This window comes from Quercus lobata, chromosome 3 (genome assembly GCF_001633185.2).
Source record: "Quercus lobata isolate SW786 chromosome 3, ValleyOak3.0 Primary Assembly, whole genome shotgun sequence".
NCBI lineage: Eukaryota > Viridiplantae > Streptophyta > Magnoliopsida > Fagales > Fagaceae > Quercus > Quercus lobata.
The window spans coordinates 23,092,192-23,118,862 of NC_044906.1; the positions used below are offsets into that span (position 1 = coordinate 23,092,192).

At 36.5% G+C, this 26,671-nt stretch overlaps 1 pseudogene; it reads right to left on the reverse strand.

Annotated features, from left to right (window-relative positions):
• The window catches only part of LOC115980581, a 44,675-nt pseudogene extending 18,533 nt beyond the window's left edge, over window positions 1–26,142 (reverse strand).
• Window positions 26,143–26,671: the final 529 nt, after the last annotated feature.

Sequence of the window (26,671 nt, forward strand, 5' to 3'; positions counted from 1 at the left end):
TCTGTTTTCTTGCACACTCTTAATCAATCAACACTCTATCTCACTCACTACCCTTACAACAAACCCACCTAAATACAGGATTGCTAAATGCTGAAATACAAGCAAATTTGGCACGGAATAAAGCCAATAAGATGGTTGATTAAATTCAACCTTACAGTAGTCTTGAGATACTCATGAATATTTTGATTGAAAAAAGAAAAAGAATCACTATTGTGAATTCTGAAACTACTTACATTGTTTTATACACCCATTTACGAAATTGTAGGACTTCCTTAGGGATTTGACTCTACCTTGGGGTCTTGATGCATGGAAATGCAGCAGTAAAATTATTCACAATTCTATGTGTTGTACTTGGATCTATGCATATGCTACGAGTTTCAAGGCTGTTTAGTCAAGAATCAAATTAGCATTTAGGCCTGATAAGCTGAATAAGAACTTGACTATCAACGGTAATGACGATTACTACCATTAATAAAAACTTGACTATAAACGGTAATGAAGATTTGTTGTGGACTGTGTGTTTGTATTGTTTTAGAATATGACAACAATTTTGAACAGAGCAAGAATCTAGAAGGAACAGAGAAAGAAAGAAAATATTGGTGACTAGTGACCACAGCATTTTATCGGTATTTTAATGTATGAAGAGTTAAAGACACGCGCAGATAAAAAAGAATATTAGAAAAAAGAAAAAGAAAAGAAGAAAGATATTACATCATTTAAGATTTGATTTTCAATAATGGGTTGGGTATCCTCAACCCAGAATGGCAACTCTGACTATGATTTTCATTAATTGTGATGATGCCGAAAAATCAACATTAAGTCACACGGCCTTATGTGCTCGAAACAATACCTGCAAAAAAAAAAGAAAAGACCTAACAGAGAACACCGGTGTGGTGTCGGCTAAATACCCTCTAAAGGTTAAGTTAGAACTTCTCACAACTTTAGAGTGCTAGAGCTAGGGTGAATTATGTGTACCTTGGTTAGTGAGGGTATTGGGGCTTTTATAGTAGTAAAGGGTTGACATGTTTTCCTTGATTTAGAAGTCTTTTCGTTATAGGAGTCCTTTCCGAGCGTATTTTACGGAACCCTTTCCTTGTAGGAGTATTTCTAAGCGTGTGGCACAAGATATTTCCTTACATATGCATAAGTGGAGGCCAAGTTTAGGTTACGTCGGGACCGTCACTCTCATGCATACCCTTCAGCTTAATGTCGTCAGCTTTCCATCTTCAACCTAGGTTGACCTTGTCAGTATGAAGTCGTAGACTCCATACTATTGCCATGTGTCAGTGGATACAAGGCCGACAGGTTTGTCTGGAATGTTGCTCTACACCTTTATATCAGTAAGTATATTTACAATATTACCTCTATCAAATCGGGACTAAGATTTGATTCTCAATAATGGGTTTGGGTATCCTCAACCCAAAATGGCAACTCTGACTATGACTTTCCAATTAGTATTTTCTTAGCCTCCACGTTTGGGCCATCCAGTCGCCAACTATGAAATTGCAATCTCTAAAATGTGAATCGGTCTACCAACAGTATTTGCACAATAATAGACTATCATATTCTTATTGCCCTCACAGGAACATAAATTCAATTCCTTTACTCTGCCATTCACTCTCTCTCTCTCTCTCAAAAATCCATTCAGAAATATCTCACTTTTACTCTTACCATTCCAATTTCATCACATCTTTCTTTCTCCTCTTCCTTTAAATCTTTTCAACTGTCTATCCTAATCACTATGGCTTTTCGGACTAACAAAGGAGACTCCTCTTCCACTTTCTTTCATCGATGCAGATATGATGTGTTTTTGAGTTTTAGATGTGAAGATACCCGCAATGGTTTTTCAAGTTATTTGAATGACACTTTGCGTGATAGAGGTATTAACACCTTCGTAGATGATGAGCTCCTTGGTGTTTAGATGAACTTGTCAAAAGTGTAAGAAAAAAGGCCAAATTGTGCAACCAATCTTTTTCAAGGTGGATCCATCAAAAGTACGTAACCAAAATGGAAACTTTGGAGAAATTTTGACAAAACACAAAGAAAGATTCAAGAATAACATGAAGAAGGTGCAAGGATGGAGGATAGCGCTACATGAAGCAGGCAATATATCTGGTTGGCATTACAAAAATGAGTATGTATTTAATGACAACTTTTTTTTTATATCACCAATAAATTTTTCCGTTTAAAAAAAAAAAAAAATCCCAAGCTTTATTGTTTGTGTTCTTAGATGGTTTTTTTTGGTTGTTGAAAGTATAAAAGTATTATATTTTGTTCATATTTTTGAAAAGTGAGCTTTTTGTTTTTTTTTTTTTTTTTTTTTTTTTTTTGGAGAATACTAAGTATTTTAACACACACATACAGGGAAAGAAGAGAAGGTCTTAAAGAAAGTGACAGTGGTGTATATCCAAAAAAGCCTAGTTAGGAAATGGAAGAGTATATGATCAATAATCTTTGTCATCAAGTAATTAGAAAGTGCAGTATGAAATTTGGTTTTTTAAAAAAAGCAAAGCATTTTGTAAAAACTATCAAAAAGTGTTTTTTTTTTTAAAGTTTAGTGTTTGGCTAGCACTTATGAAAGTGGCAGTTTGAGTTGTAAATTACCAAAAATGACAATATATATATATATATATAAAGAGAATTTGTTATGTTAATTACCTCAATAATAATAATAATAATAATTATTATTATTATTATTATTATTATTATTATTATTATTGTGGGGGTGGCATTTACAAAATGAACCAAGGAGCCCATACCAATGTATATGTTGGGCCAAGGGCCCAGTCCAAGGAAGAACTCCTTCTCGGCCAAGTACGGCCGAGGACAAAGGGAACGGCCTATCATTGAGAATGACACTCCGGACCATTCCATGGAATAGGATAAGTACTAAGAAAGAAAGGACAAGGGAAAGCATGGAAATATCTAAGAGAAAGCTGCTACTATTGCATTAAGTGCTCTGCAACTAACAGAACCATGCTTTTCAACCTTTACAACCACTCCCAACGACTTTGGGAAGGGGCTGATGGGACAAGTATCAACACTATCAATCTAAATTTACATGTGGATGGTGGAAATGGAAAGAAGATAGTATAAAATAGAGGACCGGACTGGTAACAAGAGAGAGGTGGGGGCGGGGGGGAGAAGAGATTAAGCACCAACCTCCTCGGATGAAATCCAAGGACGTCTCTCCCTAGTAAACCAATGTTATCCTTCTTTTTCTATCACTTAGACTTGTTGGACGATCGTCTGATTCGGTAAGATCCAAGTTCCCAACCCATTCTCCATAAATTCATTGTATTGGGCTTATTGGACCAAGACTCCATACATTTTGGGCTTGGGCTTCAAATTGTGACCCTAAAATTGGTGCCGTCTGTGGGAAACCTGGTGTTTTTGCAAGTTGAATGCTCAACATACAGAGGCAATGCAACGATATATTGACCATTGGTAGAGGAGACCATTTTGGCCATGGCGCATGCTACCCAGAGGGTTGCTCCATACGAAACAATATTGGGGGCTTTCAACGTCAAGTATACATCTTATGGCTCTGTTAAGGGCCAGTCTCTCATGGACCTGGCAGCGAAGACCGCTGAACGCTTACCAGATGAAATGATAGAAGCACAGCACGTAGATGGAAAATTAGTTGACAGGGTCTTACGGCATGGAATCCTTTGCCCAGAATGGTGCATGTTGATAGTACTACAAATCAAAAGATGATCCGAAGTGGGGCTAGCTATAACACCTCTATAAAGTGCTTAAACGGAACCCAAGGCATGCCTGAGTCCTTGGACCAGATGCTTGGGGGAAATTAACACTTTGACACCTCTATAAAGTATTTAAACAGAACCCAAGGCATGCCTGGGTCCTCGGACCAGATGCTTGGGGGAAATTAACACTATGACACCTCTATAAAGTGCTTAAATAGAACCCAAGGCATGCCTAAGTTCTCGGACCAGATGCTTGGGGGAAATTAACTATGACACCTCTAATAAAGTGCTTAACAGATGCTTGAGGGAAATTAACACTATGACACCTCTATAGAGTGCTTAAACAAAACCCAAGGCATGCCTGAGTCCTCGGACCAGATGCTTGGGGGAAATTAACACTATGACACCTCTATAAAGTGCTTAAACAGAACCCAAGGCATGCTTGAGTTCTCGGATCAGACACTTGGGGGAAATTAACACTATAACATCATCATAAATGTTGAACAGAACCTTAGTACACGATGGTCCCCTCGGATCACTTACTTTAAATTCCACATTCTTTGATGGTTGCATTGTTCGCAGCATAGAGCACACGGTTGTTTTCCTGATTAGTCCTACATAGTTAACTTATTTAAAGTTAGCGGCCGGGTGCCACTATCAATTTCGATAAAGTCAAGGTGACAACTTTTCATTACCATCCACAGCATCGATTCTAAGTCCTATTTGAAGGAAAAATACCAACACACCCATTCATGAAACAATTATTGCAAAAAAAGGAACGACTCATAAAGTAAAAATGTAGTTCTCTTTGTATTAAATAAAGGGAAATTACATCATATAAAAAATGGCTTAGGCAAACCTGTTTCAAAAGCTAACTACAAAAAAAAAAAAAGAAAAATGAAAAAAGAAGCTTATAGGAATGGTAGATCCACAATCTTGTTCTAGCAGCAACCGAGCTAATATGGATGGTACCGGCGATGAGAAAGAAGAAAAGGCAGAGGCGCTAGATCCACAATCTTGTTCTAGCAGCAATCGAGCCAGTATGGATGGTACCGACGATGAGAAAGAAGAAGAGGCGGGAATGCTTAATGGACCCCTCTTGTCCTAACTACAAGATGTTTTGCTATCAAGGCTGAGAAACAGGAAACCTATCTATCCATATTCTTGTTGATTTTCTTGATCAACCTTGGTTCATCTTCACATCTACGCACACATGATATACATTGCCAGGTGAGACCCAAATTTTGTCACACCAAAAATTTGATGCGATCTACACCTGCTTTGGGTCTTGGCTGAAGGAAGAGGGACTTCTTTCTTGCTCGGTTGAAAGGAAAAAATGTCTTTGGCCTCTGCTTCCCTTGCCTTAATTGCATCATCCTGGATCTTGGCAACATCCTTGGCTTCTGAGGAGGGTTTGGTTTCCTTACCCTCACCTTTATCCTTGGCCACTTCATTCCCTAGACTTCGATTACCATCTTGGCAGGATCCTTGGGAATGCTTGATGAGTTAAGAGCTTGAGATTCCCACAGAACTCAAGGATCTGTAAATGAGGAAGAACGACTCCCCCAAATGTGTCTTATATAGAAGGCAAAATCTGATGAAAATTAATTTGCCCGAATCTCAAAGAAAGAGTTACAAGTGAGATAAATCCCACTTAATTCCCAAAGAAATCTTCAACCGTTGATCTGCATCACTTCGTAAAAGGCCTTAATAAAAGTGCGCCTCGTGTACCGAAATGGCAAGAGCATAGTTTGGATAAACTAAAAGAATATCTTGCAATCAGAAATGGTGTGAAATAGGCGCGAAAGGGCTATTATCACATTGAGATCCTTCTTTCCTCCCATGGAAAAGAAAAGAAGAATCCTGATGGGCTATTGTGGGGGTGGCATTTACAAAACGAACCAAGGAGCCCATACCAATGTATATGTTGGGCCAAGGGCCCAGTCCAAGGAAGAACTCTTCCTCGGCCAGGTAAGGACGAGGACAAAAGGAATGGCCTGCCATCGAGAATGACACTCCGGACCATTCCATGGAATAGTATAAGTACTAAGAAAGAAAGGACAAAGGAAAGCATGAAAATATCTAAGAGAAAGCTACTACTATTGCACTAAGTGCTCTGCAACTAATAGAACCATGTTTTTTAGCCTTTACAACCACTCCCAACGACTTTGGGGAGGGGCTGATGGGACAAGTATCAGCATTATCAATCTAAATTTATGTTAGGACATATGTGTTTCACTTGTTAAGAACATATGTCATGATTTTATATAATTGACTTATCTTTTGACAAAACACACTTTACTTGTATTCGGGTAGATTAAGGATGTTTTAAATACTTCAAGAAACCTTGTTTCAAGATCAAGTATTGAAACTTTCAAGTCTATTCAAGAAAACAAGTTCAGAGTGCAAAATCATTAAAGCTCGACAGCTAGTTGACAACTGCATTTATCGAGCTTAAGGAAGCTGTTCTACATTTGGTGTGCTCGACACCTGCTCGATAGCTGCTCGACACCTGCTATCTGTCGAGGTTTAATATTTTCAGAATTTCAATATGATTTTCTTGGGATCTGTGAATATGTCTTTGGGCCTTCTTTTCTCCTAAACCTAGACATATAAAAGGATTAGTTTAAGGGCCGTCAAAGTGTTCACGAGTTGCACAAGCATTGAGCAAACTCTGTTCAAGCAAATTGTGATCAGAGACGAAGTTCTTGCACTAGTTCATCTCTTTCTCTTGAAGAAATTGCTGTGTATATGCACCATAGGGTTTTGTGACCAAGTATCTTCTTGATCTTCATCATGTGGATGAACTGAAGAACTTTGCAACCAACAACCTTCTTAGTTGGTGATTGAAGTTGTGTACTGGGATCCACGCAATTAGTTAGTCACGTACTGGGAGTTGTGCATCTGAAAGGGGAACTATCACTACAGAATAAGTCCAATTGGGTATTGGGGTAAGGGTTCAACTATAGGTTGGTAAGGTACTAGGATTCCTTTACTTGTAACCGCTTGTTGTGATAATAGTGGAGTTTCGAGAGTGGTGACTTGAAAATCACCCGGTGGGGTTTTTGCTGTTAGGTTTTCCCCATTCGTAAACAAATCACCTTGTTATTTATTTTCCGCTACATAAATTAGTTTATTGGTGATTTGTTTGTGCTACCATGCGTTTGTATGATAAATTGATTAATTAAGAACTTAGCTAATTAATTAATTAATTTCTATCACAAGGGGTTATTCAATTTGTGGCCTATCAAGTGGTATCAGAGCGGGCACACTCTGATTAGGGTTTAATCTTTGCTGTGTTGATCCATTGACCCCTGTTGTCATGACTGTAACCAGCTTGAAAAGATCTATGTTTTCAAATACATCTTGTTTTTCTAATCTCTTTTTGATTGAGTGTTTTAGAAAGTACAAGTCTAAGAGTTATTTGAATTCTTCTATAATTACTATGGAAAAGGATCTCAGTTTGGCTAAGAAGAAACTAGACTGTCTTAGAATGAAAATGTGCAAAGGAGTTCCTCTAAGAAGAGTAAACATTAAAGGATTAGCTCGAAAAAGGCAGATGAGAGAAAGCACCATTCCCACTGATCTGTCATCTAAACATGAAATGTGTTTTATGATGATGAAATTTGCATTTAAAGTTATGGACACATGTCTGTGGTACCTCGACAGTGGTTGCTCAAGACATATGACTGGAGATAGATTTCTCTTCAAGACCTTTGCGTCTAAAAAGGGTGGAAATGTAACTTTCGGTGATGGGAGCAAATATCAAATTAAAGGAAAGGGAATTATTTCTCTACCTGGACTGCCAGACATTGCAAATGTTCTTTATATAGATGGTCTAATGGTGAACCTGTTCAGCATAAGTCAGATATGTGATCAAGACTTCATGGTGCTTTTCTCAAAGGGAAAATGTCTAGTTATGGATGAGTCTAGAAAGAACCTCATAAGTGGTGTTCGCACTTTAGACAATTGTTATGGATTGGTTCCTGATGCTGATATTGTGTGCAACAATATTCGTTTGCCTAATGAAGATTTATGGCATCAACGGATGGGACATGCTAGTCACAAACATCTTTCTATTGTATCTAAGCATGAATCAGTCTTGGGAATACCAAAGCTTAGTAGAATGAACAATGTGGTGTGTGGACCATGTCAACTTGGGAAACAGACAAAAGCTAAGCATCCAAGCACTTAGGCATCAGCTACATCTAGGCCATTGGAGCTCCTAAATTTGGATCTTATGGGTCCAACTAGAACCGAGTCTCTTGGTGGTAAGAGATACATCATGGTTATGGTAGATGACTTCACCAGATACACTTAGGTCATTCTCTTATGATCCAAGTTTGATGCTCCTAAGCACATTGAAGCCTTATGCACAAGATTGCAGAATGAGAAGAACCTGAAGATTGATCGAATTCGTAGTGACCATGGTAAAGAATTCGAAAACTCACATATGGAGTCCTTTTTCCAGAGATCAGGTATATCTCAAGAATTCTCTGCTCCTATTACTCCTCAGTAGAATGGTGTGGTAGAAAGAAAGAACAGAGTTATTCAAGAGATGGCCAGAGCCATGTTATATAACAAGGACTTGGCTAGAAACTTTTAGAGAGAAGCTGTTAACACTGCTTGTCATACAATTAATAGGGTGTACTTGAGACCCGGTACCAAGAAGACTCCATATGAGTTATGGAAAGGAAGAAAGCCGAATGTGAAGTACTTCAGAATCTTTGGAAGCACCTGTTTCATCCTCAAGGATAGAGAGAATGTGGGAAAGTTTGACTCTAGAAGTGATGAAGGTATATTTTTGGGCTACTCCTCCACAAGCAAGGCTTATCGAGTATACAACAAGAGAACTATGAAGATAATGGAGACAGTAAATGTTGTTATTGATGAGTCTTCAGATTCTAGTTCTCAGAAAAGTATTGAAGAGTTACCCAAAGAAATTCTTCATCCTGAGCCTAATGAAGTTCAAGAACTTATTGAACAAGAACCTGCTTCTCCAAGTACTCCTAGTACTCCTAGTGTTTTGGAAGATTCTGTAGACATATCCACTTCACTAGATTCTGAGTCTCATGAAGAGAAAAGACCTTCATCTAGGGTTAAATTAAACCATCCTCTAGAAGATATTGTGGCAAATATGAATGAACTCACACTAAGGAAACGAACTGTTGATAAATGTGTTGTTAACTTTGTGTCTTATTCTTGTTATTTATCACAGGTTGAACCCACAAAAGTTGAGAAAGCTCTTCAGGACGAAAGTTAGGTTGAAGCAATGCATGATGAACTTCTTTAGTTTCAGAGGAATGATGTTGGACCTTGGTACCTAGACCGAAGGGTGAACACATCATTGGTACAAAGTGGATATTCCACAACAAGACTGATGAGGAGGGCAATGTAATCTGGAACAAGGCTCAGCTTGTAGCTCAAGGATTCTCTTAAATGGAAGAAGTAGACTATGATGAGACATTTGCTCCAGTTGCCCGTATGGAGTCCATTAGAATTCTCCTTGCACTGGCATGTCAATTAAAGTTCAAGCTTTATTAGATGGATGTGAAGACTGCTTTCTTAAATGGATTTCTCAAAGAAGACATTTATGTGGAGCAACCAAAAGGGTTTACTGATCCACACTTTCCAGATCATGTACTGTACCTCAAAAAAGCACTCTATGGGTTAAAGCAAGCCCTCAGAGCTTGGTATGATCGACTTATACAATACTTGGTATCACATGGGTTCACAAAAGGAAAGGCTGATCAGACTCTCTTCATCAAAAGAGAAGATAGCAAGCTAATAGTTGCCCAAGTCTATGTTGATGACATCATCTTTGGATCAACTAAGGATGATCTTGCTCATGGTTTCTCAAAACTCATGCAAGCAGAGTTCGAGATGAGCATGATTGGAGAGCTGACTCACTTCCTTGGGTTGTAGATTTGTCAACAAGATTTAGGTATGTTTCTATCTCAATCTAAATATGCTAAGAATCTTGTGAAAAAATTTGGTTTGGAATCTGCTAGTTCTATCCGAACCCTTATGAGCCTAAATGTTAAACTCACTGTTAACTTGTTAGGTAGAAGTGTTGATCCTTTTCTTTATAGAAGCATGATAGGTAGTCTCCTTTACCTTACTGCTAGTAGACCTGATATTAGTTACAGTGTTGGAGTCTGTGCTAGATATCAGGCTAATCCCAAAGAGTCCCATATGACTGCTTTAAAGAGAATCATAGAGTATGTCAAAACCACTACTGAGTTTGGTGTGTGGTACAGTAAGGATACAAGTGATTTCCTAGCTAGGTACTCTGATGCTGATTGGGCTGGCAATGCTGATGATAGAAAGAGTACTTCAGGGGGTTCTTTCTATGTGGGTAATAATCTTGTCTCTTGGATGAGTAAAAAGCAGAACTCCATCTCATTATCCACTATAGAAGCTGAGTACATTGCTGCTGGTAGCTGTTGCACCCAACTCCTACGGATGCAAAAACTCCTCCATAATTATGGTATTTGTCAAGAACATCTCACTATCTACTGTGACAATACCAGCGCCATTAATATCTCTAAGAATCCGGTTCAACACTCTAGAACCAAACACATAGAGATTCGACATCACTTCATTAGGGAGCTTGTCGAAGATGGTACTCTCACTCTTGAGTTTATTCACACCAATGATCAGAAGGCTGACCTGTTTACCAAACTTCTTGACAGTAAACGCTTCAAATTCCTTCGTCAAAATATTGGTGTTATCTCTATAGGATGATCTTCCTCTCTTTTTCCTTCTTCCTCATGCATCTGCATCTAGTTTTTATGCTTTGTTTGTTTAACATGTTTTTGTTTGGTTATTTTTCAGTTTTTGCATTGTTTTTGTTTGTCTTTATAAAAATAAAAAAATTGAAAAATCAAAAATATACAAAAACAGTGTGTGTTTTGTACATTGGTACTTGTGTACCTTGGATGGCCATTGAAACAAAGTCTTCTAAACTTTATATCATTTGTAGCTTAGATGAGCATCTCTATGCACAACTAAGCAAGTGAGCTTTGTGACTCATGTTTGTGATGAGTATGATTAAGTTGTCTCTTAAACTTAACATGCATATCACTCTTTTTGATGGGAAGGACTAAAAATTCCTAAGAGAAAGGCATAAATAACCATCTTACCACTGTTGCCCGCTAATCATAATAAGACACCTGTATGCTTTGGCATAGCAAAAGTGCAGTGTCAATGACATTTGTGTGCCTAGGCATAGCAAAATTTAAATGTCAATTATCATTGGGTATTTCTTTTCTCTCTATAATAAGCCCATGCATGATATGTTTAAAAGAAAATATGCAAAGAAAATCAAAAGCAAAAAGATCAAAAATGCTTTAAATATGATTGCAAGCGTGTATTTTAGGAGATGTGGGAGTTATAGGATGTACCTCAAAGGTGATAGTCCCCATCAAGCAGTTATGATTATGTGTGGGTTAAAGTGATTTTCTCATATCTCAAATCGTCATAACATGTATACATTTATGCAATCTTGCGATGTTTTTTCACACACAACACGCAATATTCTTTGCTAGTCTTGATACATGTGCAGGTACAATGTGATTTGGCCATCACGAGGTTTTACATGTATTAATGTATGCTCACTAAACTGTCTAGACTTGTTTTTGAAATATAAAATTGGTTAGACTTGTTTAGTATGTGTGTGTGTTTGTGGAGATCCATGTGCTTAAATTTTCATTTGAGAGACTATTTTAAGAGCTTAATATGTTGATTGGATCGTTGGTTGAGTTGCATGTTGGATTGCATTCATGTTTGTGTTTTTCACATCTCGAAAAGCTGCTTTTAAAAGCTAGCTCGACACCTCCTCGATAGCTGGCTATCTGTCGAGCTTCCTTATGCTTTTTCTTATCGTAATCTCGCTTGCACCTTGATACCTGGTGGATCTATCGAGATTGGGTCTGTATGCTCGATAGTTTCTCGATACCTGGTGGATTGATTGAGCTTCTGTTCTAAAAACTGGCGTGTTGATCCTCGATACCTCATCAACACCTCAATTGTCGACGAGCATTTTCTCGACACCTCCTCAACAGATATCTCAATACCTGTCGATACCTGCATTTGTCGAGATTTACTGGCTGCATCTGTGCGATCCGGAAATCATTTTCTTCGATCTCTCTCTCGATACTTCTCTGTTTTCTCTCCCAAAACACTCTCATCTCTCTCCAAACTTGTTCCTCAAGGATTCTTCAAGCTTTTTCAAGCTTCTCTTTACTTGGTAAGCTTCTAATCTCTTCTCATACATGCATTTCATGTTTTGAAACCTAGGATTTAGGGTTTTTGGAAATTTTTGGGGTTTTTCAAAATTGATGAAATTTCCTTGAAATTTTGGGTTGGTTTTTTCACTTAAATGTGTTTAAAACCTCATACATTGCATCGCATTAGCATTATAATGGTCTTGCCATGCATTTAGATGTGTGCTATATGATTGTGTGCTGGTAGGTTTGGATTGGGCTGAGCCCATGATGTAATTACTTTTGCATGTCACATGTTCATGCATTTCCCATGCATACGTAATTTCTTTCAATATATTTGATATATTTGAAAACGTTTGGGACTTTTCTGATTGTTTTTCTTTTTCTCCCTCTCTGTTGTTTACATTAGTCGTGTCTATGGCACATAGGCGTAAATCCACTCCAACCCGAAACCCTCTTCATTCCGGTGCTTCTTCTTCATCTGATCCCACCTTATCTCATATCTGGTTCCGTGATGATGATGCCTTTAAGGCATTTTCAGAAAACTTCTCTAGACGAGGCATTCATTCGGAACACCGAGTCATCTTGTCAGATTTTGCTGACACCAACCTACCCTCTGTCATTCACAGTAGGGGATGGGAGTCATTATGTGATGCCCCAATCACCTGTCCTCTCGTGCTAATCCAGGAGTTCTACTCCAACATGCACAGGATTGATCGGTCAGTACATCTTTTCTTCACTTGTGTTCAAGGTACGTGCATTCCTGTCACACTGCAGTTAGTTGATGATGTGCTTTAGGTTCCTAGGATAGAGTTTCTTGACTATCTTGGTTATGAGCATTTGAGGACTGTGTCCAGGGATGAGCTCATGTCCGCTTTTTGTGAGCGTCCTACTTCTTGGGGTGAGCGTCTTTTTACACCATGTCGACTTTTTGCCAAAGGTCCTAGATTCATAAACATGGTGATGACTTTTATTTTGCATCACCTCTCTCACTATAACTCCATCACAGAGCCTCGTGCTCGGTTTTTGTTATCCCTTCTTGAGCATCTTACCATAGACTTCCCTTCTCATTTCATTTTGTCTATTATAGATGTTTATCTAGATTCGGTGACCCATGATAAGCTCATCTTTCCTTCCGCTATCATGAGGATTCTACGCTACTTTTCTGTTCCTTTTCCCTCATCCGACCACTTCACCGTTATGTGTGCCATAGATTACGCTACCGTTAAACGTAACAAGGCCCATCTTCGGTCGTGGCAGTCGGATTCAGCGGCTCCTTCCTCTTGTTCCAATCCATCCCGTTCGGCTCCATCCACATCGGCTCCTCCTTCCTCTTCGAGCGATGTGTCTCTAGGAGATATTATGGCGCAGCTGCAGCACATGGATGCTCGCCTCGATACACTCTCTACGGAGTTGTATCAGGTGAACGTTCGTGTTGGTCGTATTGCTCAACGATAGGCGTCTATGGGTGGCTTTGTTCCTGAGGCTACTCCTTCACCGCCTTCTCTTGTGGCTTCTACTTCTAAGGATGAGGATGATGATGATGGTGATGACGATGATGTTTCAGATGATGATGATGGAGATGCTAGCTCTGTCGATGAGATGTCTACTTGACACTCTTACCCTTTGTCATTCGCGACAAAAATAGGGAGTAGTTTTGGTATGAGAGTAGTCCATCTTAGGGGGAGAGTTAGTATAGGATCATTTTGTTAAGGGGAGTATTGATAGATTTTTTTTAGGGATGTAGTGAGGGCAGTATGTATCTTTTCTTTTCTTTCTTTTTTAGATACATTACTTTTGTACATGAGGTCGTGTGACTATTTCCAGACATACATTGTACTTATCTCTTTACTTATATTGAGATATGTTTTTCTTTCACCCACCCCTTTATGTGTTGGTTCTTTTCGCTCTTTATACACATGTCTCTTATATTTGTATGCAATCTATTATTTCTATTTCACACAAAGATACCTTGATGAGTTTTGTTTAAAAGTGTTTCAGAAATACTGGTTGTCAAAGTCTACTCGCTATAAACTCTCTTCTTGCAAAGTTTTTCAAGAGTTTGTGTTAGGATAGATTTTATTGTATTCAACAAGTGAATATTAGTTGAGTGATTTATGACTTCTCTCATATATTCATTTGTTTGTTGTGGTTTTGTCATGGATTGCCAAAGAGAGAGATTGTTAGGACATATGTGTTTCACTTGTTAAGAACATATGTCATGATTTTATGTAATTGGCTTATCCTTTGACAAAACGTACTTTACTTGTATTCGGGTAGATTTAGGATGTTTTAAATACTTTAAGAAACCTTGTTTCAAGATCAAGTATTGAAGCTTTCAAGTCTGTTCAAGAAAACAAGTTCAGAGTGCAAAAGCATTAAAGCTTGACAGCTGGTCGACAGCTACATCTATCGAGCTTAAGGAAGCTGTTTTACATTCGGTGTGCTCGACACCTGCTCGACAGCTGCTCGACACCTGCTATCTGTCGAGGTTTAATATTTTCAGAATTTCAATATGATTTTCTTGTGATCCGTGAATATATTTTTGGGCCTTCTTTTCTCCTAAACCTAGACGTATAAAAGGATCAGTTTAAGGGTCGTCAAAGTGTTCACAAGTTGCATAAGCATTGAGCAAACTCTGTTCAAGAAAATTGTGATCGGAGATGAAGTTCTTGCCCTAGTTCATCTCTTTCTCTTGAAGAAGTTGCTATGTATGTGCACCGTAGGGTTTTGTGATCAAGCATCTTCTTGATCTTCATCGTGTGGATGAACTGAAGAATTTCGCAACCAATAACCTTCTTAGTTGGGGATTGAAGTCACGTATTGGGATCCGCGCAATTGGTTAGTCATGTACTGGGAATCGTGCATCTAAAAAGGAAACTGTTACTATAGAATAAGTCCAATTGGGTATTGGGGTAAGGGTTCAACTGTAGGTTGGTAAGGTACTAGGATTCCTTTACTTGTAACCGCTTGTTGTGATAATAGTGGAGTTTTGGGAGTGGTGACCTGAAAATCACCCGATGGGGTCTTTGCCGTTAGGTTTTCCCCATTCGTAAACAAACCACCATGTTATTTATTTTCTGCTACATAAATTAGTTTATTGGTGATTTGTTTGTGCTACCACGCGTTTGCATGATAAATTGATTAATTAAGAACTTGGCTAATTAATTAATTAATTTCTATCACAAGGGGTCATTCAATTTGTGGTCTATCAATTTACACGTGGTCGATGGAAATGGAAAGAAGATAGTATAAAATAGAGGACCGGACTGGTAATAGGAGAGGGGGGGGTGGAGAAGAGATTAAGCACCAACCTCCTCGGATGAAATCTGAGGATGTCTCTCCCTAGTAAACCAATGTTATCCTTCTTTTTCTATCACTTAGACCTGTTGGACGATCATCTAATTCACTAAGATCCAAGTTTCCAACCCATTCTCTACAAATTCATTGTATTGGGCTCATTGGACCAAAACTCCACACATTTTGGGCTTGGGCCTCAAATTGTGACCCTACAATTATTATTATTATTATTTTTATTATTATTATTATTATTAATGACTTCTCAATAGTAATTGACCCTTTTAATTTTTCTTAGAATGGGATACACCATCATTATCTTAAAATTTAATAATTTTAGTTGTATAAATCTTTGCAATAAGTTTTTATTGAGACTTATATTTTTCTTTTTGTAATTATTATACTCATTATTATTAATAACAACGACTCTTTTCAAATTACTTTTTTGCTGAAAGCAAATTGTTAATAGTAGATAAAATAATAATAATGTCAGTAGTAGGTCTAGATGTGAACCAATAACAACTTGTTATGAAAACTTTTTTATGAAATTGTTATGAAAATATTGTGTAAATAGCACTTTTTTTTTTTAAAGAAAAATAGCACAAATTTAAAAATTTTAGGGACACAATAAAATATCACAATATTTTCATAGTGTTATCTGTTTTTTGTTTTGATCAATCCTAGTCTAATATTTTGTTAATTTATTTAAGGATAAATTACAAATTACACCCCTAAAATTTGGGGTGTTTGGATTATATACCCTGAAGTTTCAAAATTTAGATTTTATCCCCTAAAGTTTTAGAATTTGGATTTTACCCCCTGAAGTTTGAGAGTATTTGGATTTTACATCCTAACATTTAAGAATTTGAATTTTACCTCCCAAATTTTGGAGGTGTTTAGATTTTACTCCCTAAATTTTGGAGGTGTTTGGATTTTACATCCTAAAATCCAAATTCTAAAATGTTAAGATGTAAAATCCAAACACCCCCAAACTTTGGAAGGGGGGAGTAATTCCAAATTTTGAAACTTTATGGTGTAAAATGTAAACACTCCCACCCAAATTTTAGAAGTGTTTTGTTTTTACTCCTTAAAGTTTGGGGGCATTTGGATTTTATACCTTAAAATCCAATTTCTAAAATGTCAAGATGTAAAATTCAAACACCCCCAAACTTTGGAAAATGGGGTAATTCTAAGGCTGTGTTTGTTTTGACTTCAAATCATTTTTGGAAATGTTTTTTTCGTAAAAGTGGGTCTTTGGCAACACACGGAAAATACGGTCAATGGTAAATGATTTCCGCTTTGACCGGAAAATACCCTTGTTTTGGTGTAAAATGATTTCCGTTGCTATTTTCACTTTAAACCATTTCCAGACTCGAACGCACAGAGAGAGAGAGAGAGAGAGAGGAGAGAGAGAGAGAGAGAGATCGCAAACCTAGAAACCGACTCCGATGAACTCAGAAACCGACTCCGACGAACCCAGAAAACCTAAGACCAAGCTCGTTCGTCGAGCAATGCCCAAACCCATTCGTCAAACCCAGAAAACCTATTCTATCGCACCATCTTAGACCCTCATCGTGCCGATCGCACCACCGGCGAGATCGTTGCACCCCAACACTGATCCACCCAAGACCGATCGTTCTCGTGCTATTTTTGTTGGGTATTGAGAATTTGGGTTTTGTTTCTTTTGTTTCTTTTGGGTTTTGATGAATTTGGGTTTTTTCCTCAACCCAGCTTCGTCGTCCTCAACCCAGATTTGTCGTCCCCGACCCAACTTCGTCGTCCCCATTCATCAAACCCAGTCGCCTCTCTCTCTCTCTCTCTCTTTCTCTCTCTCTCTCTCTCAATTTGACCGGATTTGATGAATTTTTTTTGTTGGGATTTGTTTCTTTTGCGTTTATTTACTGAGAAATGATATTAATATTTGTTTGGAAGTTGAGAAAATGTGAGAAACATGATAAAAATGGGTTTTCTAGAGTATTTTCAGCAATACAACCAAACACTAGAAAATATTTTCCAAAGCATTTTTTGGAATGCAACCAAACAATTGAAAATATTTTCCTTACCCAAAAATAGCATTTCCAGAAAATATTTTACATAAACCAAACACAGCCTAAATCTTTAAACTTCAGGGTGTAAAATGCAAACACTTCCACCCAAAATTTATATATTTGTAATTTGTAAAATCCAAACACTCCCACCCAAATTTTAGGGATGTAATTTGTAATTTATTCTATATTTAATTTTATTTTGACATATGAAATATTTGACACCTCAACTATTGTGAAATATGTCGTGATAATTTGTTGTGTCTTAATACATGATGAGACACTTGTCCCACTCAACCCACTTTTCATCTACCCGTTTCTTCCCAGTTCTCCATCAATTATCTTTTTTTTTTTTTTTTTTTTCCCTCCTCCCAACATATCTCTTCCTCAGCTCTTCTTCTTCACCTAAATGACAAGAAGAAGAAGAAGAAGAAGAAAGAGATACATCAGACATAAAATATATAAATAAAAAGGAGAGAAGCCCGAAGAAGAAGAAGAAGAACAGAGGAGAGGAAACTTAGTGGCAGCAAAGGGAGCCCCGTAGATTTGCTCTAGTTTTGGGACTACACCATAGATTTGTGAGATCTCTGGTTCTGGGGCTGCACCGTGTAATTTGTCTTTTAAGTAAAAGGGTTAAAATTGGATTTTAAGGAAAAATAGTGGGTAATTTGGGAAATTGGCTGAACCTTCCAATGGTAATATTGCAAACACGCTTGTGGCCTTTTGCAATTGCAGCTCCCTTGCTGCTACACGATCTTGTGCGTCTCCTTTGTATTTGGAAAAAAGACTTTTTTACAAAGCGTGTTTGCAATACGTTACCAAACATGTAGTTTGGATTTTCAGTAGGAAAAAGTGGAACCGAAAGCACACATAAATTTTGAAACCTAGGTGATAAATTTTAGGGCTTTTTAATATTTAAATATTATTTATTCAAATTTTGATATTATATAATATTTTTTCTTTTTTTTCAAAAACCATTCTTGTTTTTTTGAAATGCAAATGTCAATTAAATTTTTGTGTTAAAAGTATTATAAACATCTCTGTTATAAGTTGTTAAGAAAATTGATTTTCAATTATTATTAAGTACACACGTAACAAACTTTTTTTGTCAAATTGTTTAGGTTTAGGTTTAGGTCTAGTACCGTCTGTCGTGCCCACCAATATAATGTTTAGAAACTTCCCAAAAAATTCTTAATAAATTCATTCAAGCTAGTATTATAAATATTGAAGAAGTTTGTTTCATTAGTACATAAGCAGATCTTCCACGCGTCTTTGAGCTAAAAGCCTAAAATTGATTTCACAGCTGAAAAAGAAAAGGGTTCATAATTTCATACTTAATTTTATTCTTAGATCTATAAATTTCATGTTTCTCAAAAAAAAAAAAAAATATATATATATAAATTTCATGCCACTTACTTGTATTAACAATATTTCAGTAATAGTGCACAATATTAAATTTTGAATTTAGTTCGTGTACATATATATTCTATTTTCTAACATGTTTTTAATGCTTTGTAATTGGCAACTATCCTCAACATAGATTTATCCAAGAAATTTCTGAAGAGATCTCACGTATTAAATTAAATTGTACGCAATTATTTGTTGTTAAATACCCTATTGGAATAGATTCTCTTGTAGAGGAAATAGTTAAATGGCATTTAGATATTGAGTCAAATGATGTTTGCATGATAGTGATCCATGGCCTTCCAGGAATAGGAAAGACATCAATTGCAAAAGCTATTTTTAACTTAGTTGCATATCATTTTGAAGGAAGTTGCTTTCTAGAAGATGTTAGAGAAAACTCAAGAACAAACAATGGTGTAATTCAATTACAAGAGATACTTTATTCTGAGATCTCATGGGGTCAAAATTTGAAGATGCATGGTGTATTTAAAAGAATCAATGTGATAATGGACATGCTTCACCACAAAAGAATTCTTTTAATTCTTGATGATGTGGACAAAGTAGTTCAAGTAGAAAATTTTCTTGGAAAATGCAATTGGTTTGCTTCTGGAAGTAGAATTATTATCACAACAAGAGACAAAATGTTATTGTCTACCCTTCAAGAAGATTGTCATTTAACCTACTATAGCTACAAGGTCAAGGAATTAGATGAACATGAATCTCGTGAACTCTTTTGTCAACATGCATTCAAAAGAAACAAGCCTAAGGAAGATTATTTGGAACTCGTAAACCTATTTATAAGTTATGCCAAAGGTCTTCCATTAGCTTTAAAAATAATAGGTTCTAATTTGTATCAAAGAGATATTCATTGTTGGAAAAGTGTACTAGATAAGTATAAAAGAATTCTTAATCCAGATATTCAAGAAGTGCTCAAAATAAGTTATGATGGATTAGACCAAGCTCAATGAGATATTTTCCTTGATATAGCATGTTCCTCAAAGGATTACAGTTGCAATTCACATGACTCATTTAATGATATTCAAAGACTTATAGATAAGTCTCTCATAGTTGTTAATGCTAAAAGTAACAAATTATCAATGCATGACTTTATACAATAGATGGGCTGGGAAATTGCTCAACACGAATCAGAAGTGTCAAAGAAGAATAGAAGGCTATTGTGTTATGGGGTTGCTCTTGAAGTATATACTTTGAATATGGTACAAGTCATTTTGATTTATCTATTCCCTTGTTTCTCAAGGCATAAGTAGTGAATATTTTTCTCATTTCTTTTTTATTTTTTTAGTGGTGAAGAAAATATAAGTTTATCCACATTTATTTTGTTTACAATTTAATAATTGTAAATTTTGTTATGTAATGCAATTAATGTAATTCTTTGTCCAAATTAGGGGTTGGATGAAATTCAAGGCATAACATTGTGCTTACCACAATCAGAAAACATGGAATTGGATCTCGGAAAAATGAAAAATCTCAAATTCTTGATAGTTCATAATATAATTTGTGAAGATCTTAAATATCTTCCAAATGAGTTAAGGTTAATTGATTGGAATGGATTTCCTTTACCTTCCTTGCCAGCAGTGACTAATCTTCAGAAACTTGTTGCACTTAATATGCAAAATCTTAAAATAATTCCAATGAACCTCAAGTTGAAATCTCTTAAATTGTTTTTTCTCAATGGCTGTGAAAGTCTTGGGAAGTACCCTAATATTGGGCAAAGAATGGAAAGATTAGCTCTGCCTTCACCAATTGGAAATCTCACTAGCCTTCATACGTTATGCTTCGGTTCTAAAAATCTTAAACATCTCCCAAGTAACATCTCTAAGTTACAAAATCTTAGGAAACTCTATATTTATAAGTGTGAAAATTTCACGAAGGCCTTCGATACTCTTAATTGCTTTCCCAAATTAAAACTTTTTATTTCTTTGGTACAGCAACACTACTACCCTCCCTGACATCGCTAACATATTTCCTCAATTAAAGACCTTTGATATTCACGGCTGTGGGAGTCTTCAGAAAATTCCAATACTTCCATCATGTACACATACTGTATTTATAACAAGATGCAATTCGCTGGATTCTCAATCAAGAATAAGATTTTTGAGTCAGGTTCATCTTTCTTTCTCAATTCAAAGTTCTAAACTGTAGTTTCTTTAATTTGCTAATTGCATTGAAGAAAAGGTTGGGCTTCCACGGAATATTGTATGTTCAAGGGGATTATCGCTTCAAGACAACCCATCTGAAATGGACTTTGCTCGTAAAATGGAGTCTTCATTTAAACTTGATGGTGGTGGATACAAGCTTGTACTTCCAGGAACTAAAATTCCAATTTATTTCAACCATAGAAGTGTTGGAAGTTTCGTATCATTCTCGACTGATCGGAAATCTCTAACATTTGCTTGCTGTATTGCTTTAAAAATGGAAGTGATACTATGCTAAGAAATCAAATTGGATGGGGTACTATTTCATTGCTTCTTTAAGGAAAAAAACTATGTTACCTTTATCTTGTTTAATGTAAGGGTGCCTGTTTTGTCAGTGTAGATTGTTATGTTTAACCCAGTGTCTCACAGGCAAGGAGGTGCCGAGGCAAGCATGATCATCCATCATGCATTTCAGAGAATAAGCCAAAGTAGAGTAATAGCCAAAGGCATAAAATTGCCACCACCACAATTGTGACTAATGGAGAGACAACACCAACAGGTGCGTTGAAATATGTTGGTGCTGAAAATCCCTAATTATGTCCACCACAATGTCTCTACTTTTCAAATTTCATGGATTTCTTGAAGTTATGGATAGCAAAAACAGCAACAATCAGAATGTTAGCAACAATAATACTCCCACCATGAAACTACCCATCTTTCCAGCCATGCTGTTCGATACCAAAGGCCAAGAGAGTATGGAGACTTTCAAAGACATAACAGGGGTGTCCTAATCTACTTTAAAGAGATAACTGTAAAAGCCTTTTACAGGTGCCTTTTCATACTGATTGGCACCGACATAATATTATGGCAATAGATTATGGTTGAAATTTTGCTAAAGTGTTTGCTCTATTTTCAAAAAATCTACAACTTCCTTTGTTTGTGAGTTGTGAGAATGGGTCAATATTTAACACCTGTTTTGTATGTAGTGTTTGCAATCCTGCCACTTGCTCGGCAAAACCAACCTATGCTCATCAATAGAATAATTATATTTCTGTTAATGAAGTCTACAGTTGAAAGTGTTATAGGTTATTAAAGTTGAAGATGTGCAGTTGCAATTCTTCCTCTTCTTATGCGTAATTGAATTGGCGAAGATGTAAATATATCTGTATGTACTTCATCCATTCAAATAATGCAAACTATTCCAATTTCTTCATATCTCATTTTCCTCTTTTAACTTCTTCTTCCTTTTTCTACATTACTGAATTGAGTTGAACTAAAAAGTTCTCATGCAGGAAGCCTTTGCCTGTGAGCAGATAGGTTTTTTGTTTTCCTTCCTAGTTTTGAGATACTCATGAATATTTTCATTGGAAAAAAAAACTAAAGTGAAATTAAACATTTGAAAGTACTTGTACACCAATTTACGAAATTGTATGACTGCCTTTGGGTTTTGACACTACCTTGGAGTCTTGATGCATGGAAATGTAGCAGTAAAGATATTCACAGGTCCATGTGGTTTACGTGAATCTATGCTTTATGCTTTCAGTTTCAAGGCTGTTTAGTCAAGAACCAAATTAGCATTTAGGGAAGCATGAAACTTGTGATAGAGATAGAGATAAATGACTGTCGACTTAAACAGCACAAATGGCACTGCATTCCTACTAAAGCTAAGAGCCATGCGACACTGTTTCATTAAATGAAAGAATGACTTAAGAGAACAATGCCATTTCAGTCTTGGATATTAATTAACTTACAACATGCGAGATCCAAGTGTACTAACTAATTCTAAGATTACTGTTTCTATCTCGAATAGTTTGTTAGATCTGTAACTGACTCTAATCCTGTAAATGACTATATAAGCATTATTTTAACACATAGTTTCTAAGATAATACAATCATTTAGATATTTTCTTTTATATCTCTCTATTCCTTCATTGAATCTCACATGGTAGCAGAGCCTTTAGAATTCTCTTTGGTGGTTGGAATCAACAATGCTAGTGAAGTTTGGAATACTTTGGAGCAACGATTTACTTCAACTTCAAGGGCTAATATCTTGACTATGAAGATTGAACTACGAAGTATCAAGAAAGGCATTGACACTATCAATGGATTCTTACAGAGAATCAAAGTTGCAAGAGCTCGATTACTAGTGGTTGGCGTTACAGTATATAACGAAGAGTTACTCAACATAATCCTCAGAGGCTTGCCTAAGGAGTATGCTCACTTGTTTTTTGCAATTAGGACTTGGAGTTAATCAATTTCATATGAAAAAACTCTGATTAAAAACACTGATGGAAATCTGCATTCTATGGCAATGTATGCCTCATCAAACCAGAAGCAAAATGTGAATCATTCACAGGCGTAGATGTATCTGAATTCAGGAGGAAATCGAGGTCAAGCAAGAAATTCACATAATTGTGGTAGAGGAGGAAGTTTCATGTAGGTAATGCCTCTCTTAGCACTAAATACCACAATTTCCAACTTAGAAATGTGTTATATGTTCCTAGTATTGCTTCAAATCTACTTTTAGTTCACAAATTATGCTTGCATAACAATTATCATTTTAATGCTTATAAATTCCAATGTCAAGATATTCTGATAGGAAAATCCTATACTAGGGTTTGAGTGAAGGTGGAGTTTATCAAATCTACTCCAAAACCTTAGCATCAACTGCATCTTCATCACCTTCACATCTCAATACATATCCTGGTTCATCTACTAAATCAAAGAATCGAAATATGCAGCTTTGTGTAAATTCCGTAAATAGGTTTCTTTAGAAAAAGTCTTCCAAACCTTTAGAATTAATGCACACTGATGTATGTGGTCCAGCTCCAATACAATTATCAATAGTTTTAAATACCATCTTGTACCTGTTGATGATTTCACCAAATTTGCTTGGATTTTCTTGTTGAAATTGAAATATGATTTCCAATCTACTTCCAAACATTTTACAGGCACCATTGAAAATCTTCTTGATCATATAATCAAAATTCTTAGATCTGAATTGTGGGGCTGAATTCACTTTTAACGCCTTTAATGAATTTTTCTCTAATCATGGTATTACTCATCAATTATCTTGCCCTCACACACCCCAACAAAATGGAGTGGGCAAAAGGAAACATAGGCATCTTGTTGTGTGTGCTTTGACTGTGCTTTTGCACTCAAAATTACCTGTCACTTATTGGGCATATGCTATTTCTATTGTTTTGCATCTCATAAACAAACTACCCACTCCTTTACTCCATAATCTTCACCTTGGGAGCTCCTCTTTTCAGGCCAAACTAGATTTATTACACTTGAAAGTTTTTAGGTGCACTTGTTTTCCTCTTCTTATGCCATATAATACCCAAAAATTTCAACCTCACGCTTCTCCTTTTGTATTTTTAGGTTACCCTCTCTACTCAAAAGATATGTCTTGAAATTCACTCTCATAGAATTTATGTTACCAGGCATGTTTTGTTTAATCAAAATGATTTTCTGCATTAACACAACTTTCATCCTCACAATCCAGTGCTCCTCCCTCAAATTCTCCCTCACCTACTATTTGGCTTACTTTTTTGTTGCAGTCTTTTTCTCAAACAATTCTTCAGCCCTCTACTCAATCTAATTCCACTGCATAATCTTCTTCTACTCTACCTTTACTGAAACCTTTACCTTTACCTTTACCTTTAGTTTCCCTAGTTTCTACAGAAACTAGTTCCCAACATGCCTATCCTTCTCCACCAGCCACTTTGGCACCAGATATTTCCCCACCAGAACCTTCTTATACATACTACATCCTTATTTGTCACAAACACCCATCCTATGGTAACTTGATTACTATACCACAGAACCTCCCTCATATAAAATTGCACCTATGAATGAAGAATTTGATGTCCTTACAACATGGCCTAAGCAATTATCATCTTGCAATCATACATTTTAGCAAATATTCACATAAAAAATTTCTGAACTGTCTCAAAATGGGGGATTGATAAAGAAAATGGAATTGAAAAAATTTGACATATGATCAAATTAACTGGCCATTAAAGAGACTCTCATATCAATTTTCTGTTCTAATCATAAGAATTTATAGCTTCAAACAGCTTGAGAAATAAACATAAATGCACAAAATAGTTTTAATGCGATGCTTCAGAATCCAATAGAACATCTTTCAATCTCTTGCAACTTGGATAAGGCTTCTCTCATAGAAAAACGTTCTTTCAATGAATGAGCAGCACAAGACAGTCCAACTCTCACCATAGAAGCCACACACTCATCACCTCTGAAAGCAATGTTGTTTTTGTTCTTGCTGCTGCTATCTTCACAGAAGAATAATTGGTACTACTGCTTCACAAAAAAGGTTCATTATCCTTGAAAAGCCTTGGATCAGCAATATCCATGATTTTACTCTCATGCACTTTGGAGATGAGCTTGTTTATGCTTAAACCTTCCGGGAAAATCCCATCTGTGGGCTTCTTGGCAATGATCATCCCCAGCAGCAGTATCCCAAAACTATAGACATCCCCACTTGTTGAAGCCTTTCCACCCAAGCTATACTCTACAACAGAATTTCAGGATATTAGGATCAAGTATTTCCAACAAGAAAAGACAAAAGCTTGAGGAAAAAATGCAGAAACATAGGGTGTTAATTTTTTTACTAATATGTTCTTTGGGATCAAATTTAGCAAAAGAGGTAGAGTAGAACATTGTTTGAACTGTGAATGTAATCACTAAATCCTTTTAAGTTTCATAAAATAAGATCCACAACATACCTGGAGCAATGTTAACCAATTGAGCCTTTCTGTCAAATTATGCCACTCCCATTCTGTGATGAATTATGGGAGAGAAACCTTGCAAACCCAAAATCTCCTACATGAGCAGTCATATCTTCATCTGAAAGCACATTTCCAGGTTTCAAATCGCAATGGACTACAGGTGGGTCACAATCATGATGTAGGTATCTAATTCATAATCTACATCAATGGCAATATTTAGTCTCTGGGTCAAATGCGCCAAGTTGATTGTTTCCCTGGAGAGAATCCCAGCTGATGTTGGCAAAGACACCATTTTTCGGTACTCCTCTTTCCAAGCTATTGAAAGACAAATTTAACACCTGCAAAGCATTAAGGTTCTCCAATTCTGTACGCATTAGGCCAGAGAGATTGTTAGAAGAAAGATCCAATCTCTTAGGTGCTGCTAGATTTTCCAGTGACTTTGGTATTGAGCCAGTTATCTTGTTTCTTGCAATGTTGAGACGTTGCAAAATTGAGTATTTCTCAGTTATTGCAGGAATATTTCCAGATAGCTGGTTTCCACAAATGTCCATGATTTGAAGCTGTCTCAAATGGCCAAATTCGTTGGGCAAAGAATCGCTTGAAGTGTTATTTGCCAATAGCAAAAATTTTATCTGGGGAAGCTAAAAAATTTGCATTGGAATGCTTCCATTGAGTGCTGTCCTTGCCAGAACAAGCATCTCTTATTGCTGACATGTTGCTATACTCATGGGAATTCTACCAGATAACCTGTTGTTTGCCATGTCGAGTTCATATAGCCACGTAAGATTGCAAAAGATATCTGGAATTTCTCCAGAGAACAAGTTGTCAGTAACCATAAGTCTTTCTAGTTTCTGAAGTTTTCCCATGGAATTTGGTATTTTGCCTTTGAATTTTTTTTTCTCAATTGATAAGGACACAAGGTTTTGGTACTTTTCCAATATTTGAATAAATGTTGGAGATTGACAGAGAGATTTGCAACAGAAGGGGGAAGTTCATCAGCTAATTGGTTAGAAGTCAGAAGGATTTTCCTTAGCAGGGTACAGTTTGTAAGGGAATCAAATACTTGAAAATTCAGCTTTG